This window comes from Galeopterus variegatus, unplaced genomic scaffold (assembly GCF_000696425.1).
Source record: "Galeopterus variegatus unplaced genomic scaffold, G_variegatus-3.0.2 Scaffold231, whole genome shotgun sequence".
NCBI classification, from domain to species: Eukaryota; Metazoa; Chordata; class Mammalia; order Dermoptera; family Cynocephalidae; genus Galeopterus; species Galeopterus variegatus.
In genome coordinates this window covers 427,829-435,450 of record NW_007726342.1, presented here as the reverse complement: position 1 = coordinate 435,450, position 7,622 = coordinate 427,829, and positions in this window count along the sequence as shown.

Sequence of the window (7,622 nt, the reverse complement as noted above, 5' to 3'; positions counted from 1 at the left end):
GGTGGGGGAACGCTAGCTGTGCTTCACTACCCTCATGGGTAACTGTGAGGCGGCTCGAGAGTGACAACCTCTGCCCTGGGGCCCCCCCTTCGTGCATCGCAAGGCACCGCGCCGCAGGACTCTTGAAATCTCCCGGCTGCCGACTTTGTGGTCACGTGGGCTCACGAACTAACCCCCATCCCCTTCCCGGTTTTTAAAAGGGAGAAGAAGCTCAGCATTAAGTTGTTTATGATCCTTGCAGTCTCTCCAGCTTCTGGCTCTTTTGACACTCACTCCCCCACTCGTGCTGCGAGGCCACTGGAAGCACGAAGGCTACGAGAACTGCCTCTTGAAACTTGCAGGGCGGAGAGGAGGTGGCGAGAGCCGGGCCGGGGGAACCATCCAGGGCAGCAGCTGGCATCAGGGCTACGGGTAAAGGGCTGGCGTTCCAGGTCTGGGCTGCGCGAGGTGCGCTCACTTTTCGCAGCCGGTGGTCGCGAGCCCCACGCGGGGAACCGAGCGACTCCGGGAAGAGCACGTGTATGTATTTTAGAGAGTGCAAGGCCGGTGGATTTACCCATAAGGTAGGAGCCCCTTCGCTCAGGTTGATTTAATTGTCTTATTTTCTGTTTGAAATCCTGCGGCGAGAAACCAGTAATATTGAGAACGGTAAAAGACACTGTTCTCCCCCAAATCCAACCGTCTTAAAAACTGGGAACATAGAAGTTTCATGCTCTGATTAGATGTCTTCAATTCAGTGGTGGACTATATTATGAAAATGTCTTCAAGAAATAATTTAAATATATAGATCAGTGTTTCTGATAGGTAAAATGCTAAAATAAGCTGCCTGTAATAGGTACGGATTCTATTTTTGAGTTTTGTAGAATATTGCAAAATAAGGACACAGAAAAAAAGTTTATGCAACAAGTATGTTCATGCAAATTTGGTGTTACTTTAAAAAGAATAAATATTTGAGAAAAGATTTGGTTCGCTTATATTACACATACTGTATTATCCTTTCATAGCATTGGATGCCTTTTATTTTAAATCTGTGACAAACCATGACAGAATTTTAAAGGTGGAAAGTATTATTGTAAAATGAAGAACATATGTATTTATTTCTAAAGGCTGTTTTGCTGTAAATTTAATTGTTAAAGCTGTTTAATTTAGTTTTGAAGAAATATTCTCTCTTCAATTAAGAATCATTTGTAATGGAATGATTTAAATTGAAGTGAGAGTATTATTTAAAAATTTTAAAATAATAAATGTCTTCATTCAAGACAATGGCAAGTTAACTTATTTCATTTGTGCTTGTGAGCTCTGGGTTGATTGTGCTAATATAGATTGTTTTCTTTAAAAAACAAACAAACAAAAAAAGTTCCTGTGGTTTTCTTCTGGATTTCCCCCCAGCGGGTGAAATGATGATAGTGGAGTTGAGCACCATGCTTCATGCTTGAATTTCGTGGGCCTGGGAAGATGTTCATGTCTCAGACAGATGACCAGTATCTTAAAATGTATTGACTGGCATTCCTTAGCCATTTCAGAGAGCAGATTTACTTCTTTCTTTAGCAGACAAGCTAGATTAAATCTGGTCTCTTTTATTTGCTAAAAAGGAACGTAACTGCTGTTTTTTTAAGCCCTTATGTCACCCATAATGCCTGATTCAAATTGGAAGTATAAAATTAAGTCAAGTGAATATTATATTTGTGTAAAACAAAATTTTGGATTTGAGTGGACTTCTATTTAGGAAAATCAGGTTGACTTAATTTTACTTGCTTTTTAAAAAGCACATGTGTGCTTTGGTATGGTACACCACACTGGGGGAAAAATTTTGCCTTATTTTGTTATTATTTACATGAGCATTTCATTAGAAATTTTTACTTTTGCCATAGATTTCTAAACTCAGTGGTTATTTTCCTTTGTGTGTGGGGAAAGAAATTTATTTAAAAAGTGAACATGTGAAAAGAAAGGTTATTATGAGTACTATAATAAGTAAATGTATTGTGACTATGAAAAGAACATGATACACATCTTCAAATGCTATTTTTTTCTGAAGAAAAATGTATATGTTATACATACATTCTAGAAGAGGGAAAATGTAAGGATCTGTTCACCAATACATGTTAAAGGGTAAACCTTAGGATTCCATTTTACAGTCAAGCATTTTTTAAAGATGAATTTCTGAAACCTTATTTCAAAAGCAGTCAGTTTTGTAACACTTAAGTCTTGCTCAAGACATGTCTTTGAAATCAATTAACACATTTAGGACATATTTCATGGTGGTTCTAAGGGACTTGAATGAATCTAATAACCTTTTACATTTCTCAAAATTTATTTATAATATAGAAAAGGTAAAATGAAGTAGTAAATTCAACCCATCAAAATATAGTTACCATTTGACAGATATTGATATGTCCATTTTTAAGAATAAGATACTGCAATTTTCTATAAATGTGTATTCAACATGTAATGATTCATAGTATATCTTGTGATAATTTTAGTTGATGTTTTGAGTGATTTTGTAGACTATAATATATAAGAAAGTAATTGTATAAAATACTGAAGGCTAAACTTGAACCATTTATTCGTCAGCTTTTGATAATACATCTAGAATCCTTGAGGGCTCTATGCTTGAACATTGGACTTCATAATTCAGTGTCTAGCACACTGTTTTAAACATAAGATAATTTTTTATTTTTTATTTTTTAAAGATGACCGGTAAGGGGATCTTAACCCTTGACTTGGTGTTGTCAGCACCACGCTCTCCCAAGTGAGCCATGGGCCGGCCCTAAGAGAATTTTTTTTTAATTAGGCTTTTTGCAGTATAATTTCATATAGTAAAATTTAGCCTCTCTAAGTGTATCACTCTGAATTCTGACAGATGCACACAGTCATATAACCACCAACACAATCAAGACACAGAACAGTTTCATCACCCCAAAAGTTCCCTTTGTACCTCTTTGTATTCAACCCTCCCCAGTTACCACCACCCCTGAAAATCACTGATCTGTTTGCTGATTTTATAGTTTTGCTCTTCAGCATGTTTTTACTTAGAAAATAATAGCCTTCCTTCTCTTTTCTCAAAAACAAAAACAATACTCAGTTCCTTTTTTTTTAATGGGATGAGTTGGGGCATGGTATTTTTGTTTTTATTCTATATACTTTGGTATAAATTGAGGCAAACACAAAGCTATTTGTGAATGGGAAACTAGAGACTTGGATGAAGTGTTAAATTCATATTGGGCTAATTTATTTAGTTCTTAGCAAGTTTGGATTACATTGTGTTTTAAGGCTTTGGTTATTTTATGCATAATTAATTATCTTAAACTGAAATTCAAGGCTATTTAAAAATATTACAATTTTTAATATTAATATTCCATTAATATTACAATTATGTAATAATGGAATGCATTTTCCTTTTATAATCTTGGCATTTAAAAACTTTTATTGTACTTGGGATTAAGAAAGCTATCTGAAATCACATATTATTAAATAATGAGGAGCAAAAGAGGGATTGAAAAGGACAACTTGAAGACATTTAAAATATAGTGATTGTAATTGATTAAGTTAAAATACCTTCAAGGGGACTTAGGTCTGTGCCCAACTTATTTGTAGACGTCAGGATTTTTTCATTTCTGTGCTCATGCTTTGAAATCTAGATTTCACTGCAGGATGTTGATGCAAAATCTTTTGTAAACTAATTTTTCTTTTTTATTGTTTAATACATTATGCAAGTCAGTAGACAGAAGCCTGTTATTGGTAGGTTCTGCTAATAAAGATATGATTGATGTCTTTTTCTTTTTTTCTTTATGCTCTGAAAAACACAAAACTGTGTTTTAGGGCCGGCCCGGTGGTGCACTGCTATAGTGCGCCGCTTGGGAAGCACGGCGGCGCTCCCGCCGAGGGTTCGGATCCCACATACAGACCGGTTCCCACTCACTGGCTGAGCGAGGCGCGGGAGCAACACCGAGGGTTGCGATCCTGTTGCTGGTCCCGGTCCGGTACAGGGGCGACACTGAGGGTTGCGATCCATTGCCGGACACGGAAAAAGACAAAAAGGAAAAAAACAAAAACAAAAACAAAAAAACTGTATTTTAAATACACAACTTATCTCGTATAGAACTGCAGTGGTGGTAACTGGGCAAGGCAGAATGGCAAGTTTATGGGGAACTAGCAAACTGGATAGTTGGCATTCTTAGCTGGGACTGTTATAGATCTAGAAAATTAAGAGCTTTTAGCAGGAAATCTTCATGTGAGTGTACTTGAGAGAGGGCAAAAGAATGTCCTAGAGTGTGATAACCCTAGGACTGAGGCTTTGTCCTCTTTAGCTTTTCAAGCCCTCAAAATTCTATTTTCTATCCAACTAAAAAAGCTACAATGGGCTACTAGAGAAATTAGTTTTTTCTGATTTCTGTAGATACATGTGCATATTCTTAAGAGTTTCATGGAAATCAATTATTGACAACCAGTTCTGTGGTGATTTTGGAGTGTTTTTTCTTTGTTCCTAATTAATATTAAATTGATTGAGGGTCTTAATATTTTACTTTGGAAAAGATACATTTAAAGCTAATGATTGCCTAACAGCTACTTAAACACATCAAGGATGCTTGATGCTTAAGAAATATTTTTTATCTTTTCCATGAAATTCCTTCTAGTTTCGCTTTGCAAATGTGAATTTATGACGTCTGTATGACAGACAAATGTGGGATGTTTGAACAGAATGCTTGGGGAAGTGTAATGGGCAGATGGAAGAAGAATGGGGATGAGCCATCAAAATCCTCCAAGTCTGCAGGCTTGAGAATATGGTATCAGGAATATGTGGCATTTTGTCCTCACACACACACAGTGCTGACGGGCTACCAGCAGCACAACTATTTGGACTGGTGGTGATGGACTTCTGTTAAACAGAATTTAAGAAAGTGAAATTAGGAGGTGGCCATAAAGGCATTTTAACTTAAATTGCCTGGAAATTCTGACTGACACTTTAGGTGTATCCAGTGGCATGCCAATAGACTGGCTTCATTCGCTCATTCGCTTGGGTATGTAATGATACCTTACAGAATGCTCTCACATACATCATTTCATCTTCAGAGCACTGTGAAAAGGTGCAGCCCATAATAGGTCCCCATTTCTACTGAAGAAGACATGGAAGCTTGGGGAGTTTATGTGATTTGCCTGGCTTTCAGGCAGAACTGAGACCAGGACCCAGTGTTCTGCTCTGTCCACTCAGCCAGAATATACATAAAAACAGGTTTGGTGGTGGCTAACTTCTTATTTGTTAACTAAATTTGCAGGTGCTTTGATAATATCAGTCTTTTATTATTTTTCCCCCTGGAGTGTCTTTCCGCCATTTCTAGGGCCAGCCTTTTCTCCACAGAATCACTGTCAATATTTGGAATTTTAAAAACATTTTTTTCTTCCTGATTTAATAGCCATATGTGTTCCCCAGCTAGTACATTAGCATACCATGCATAATCCCATGTGTGCAAAAAGATTTCCAGCTGGACACAGACATGACATGAGAGGGCAAAACATAGATGTGTACGCTAGAGCAGGCAGGGAGAGAAGTCTGGACAGAAACAAGGGCTGTTTGCTGCAAAGGATTTGGACCACCTATTTTAGGGTATGGTGACTAATTAAAGAAAATTGACATGCAAAGAAATGAGTAATTCTTAGAATCAGGATGTCTAGCTATGTGTTCTTTTCTTGGCCAGGTGGAATTCCATGCTTGCCAGGCCCAACAATTAGACTCTTTAGAGACTGTTTTTCCCTGTCATACCAGACATTGGTCGCTGAGGCCATGCTTGGGCATTCAAACGATGTGTTTGGGGAAATCCTGCTCTACAATGTTGAAGAAATTTGATCTTTTGGGATTCTTTCCTTTGATCAGTTTATATCTCTGTTTTAGAGAAGGACTACTAAAATAATCAGAATAGGTTTGTTTATTCACTTTTATAAACCTCTGGAGGAGCTGACTCTCCTTTTGCTAACTGTTCTCTTGTCTCCCAGGACTACTGTAATGGTTTAAGTTCATCATCCCATGTTGTGGCTTTTTTTTTTTTTTAAGAAGAAAAGCCATTGTGTTGTATACCAAGTTACTAATTATCCGAGATGCCACTGACAAATAATTGCCACATGAATCTGGACACAAAAGATATCCAACCAAAAAGCAACTTAACCTTTTAATAATTATCCAGCAATCGGTTCTCTAACCATAATACCATCGTACTGGGGATGTGTGGAAATTCTAGAGAAGCTGATTGGCCATATGTCGATATGTGAGATCTGTATTTTCCAAACAAAGTTGCCATGGCACCTGGCTGATCTCGTGGATGCATCCTGGAATTTACAATTTGGCAGTTTGTGTCCGACAGGTCATTCCAGCATTGCTGGGCTGAGAATGAATATTTTACCTGCAGCATTTTAACTGCAGGTGAAAATGGTGATGGGATTAATCTCTGCCCCAAGGGAGATGTCATATTCATTTTCAATTGTGTGTTCACTTTCCAGCTGGAAAATGGGAAGTTTTATTTTACCTGCAGGTGAAAATGGTGATGGGATTAATCTCTGCCCCGAGGGAGATGTCATATTCATTTTCAATTGTGTGTTCACTTTCCAGCTGGAAAATGGGAAGTTTTTAAGGGACCAAATGAAAGGAAAAGATAGCAATGGTTTTCTGATAGTTTGATGTGTTGGCTCTGTTAAACAATTTATGCTGAAATACTAACTACATTTCTTTTGGGTGATTTAGAGTTGAGACAAGATGAATTTGGTAAAACTTCAATTGACCACAATGTTTATAGAATTTTTTTGGTTAAACCATTTAATTGATTTTTTTTCATTAATTGAATATTAACGTGAAGCCTCTTGTTCAAATTCTTATTCTAAGATTTACTGTTTTCCTGCTTCATAATTTCCTGAATATAATTTAATTTACATTTGATGTCTGAGAGTGTTGTATTTGTCTTTATAAAAGTTTACATTGAGCAGTACTCTGTATAAGAAAGTGTACTGACCACATGGACCACACTAACCTTTGGACATACTTTTTATTTATTAAATTGGGTAGGCCATCTTGTTTTCTTAAAGTTCAAGAAATAAGGGCTGGCCCGGTGGTGCACTCGGTAGAGTGCGGCGCTTGGGAGCGCAGTGGCGCTCCCGCTGAGGGTTCGGATCCCATATAGAGACCGGTCCGCTCACTGGTTGAGTGCGATGCGGGCGCGACACCGAGGGTTGCGATCCAGTTGCCGGTTGTGGTGCGGGCGTGACACCGAGGGTTGCGATCCTGTTACCGGTCACGAAAAAAGACAAAAAAAAAAAAAAAAAAAAAAAAAGTTCAAGAAATAAAAAATTTAGTTATCAACTCCAGGTTACATTTTATTACACATAAATACAATTTGTTATGTGTGTTACTTTAAGTATTTTACTCTCAATTGTTATAAGGTATACTGTTTAAATTCTGTTGTCAAGTACCTTAAATGTGTTTGCATTAAATATTTGGCTACATAAAATATACTCAGATATATAGCAAAAACAATGCACTAAAATACTATCACTAAGGTATAGTATTGAAAACATAAGCATAGCGAGCAGGTGTATGTATAGGTGGATTGAAATAGGAGAGGTGTTTTCTGGACAGACTG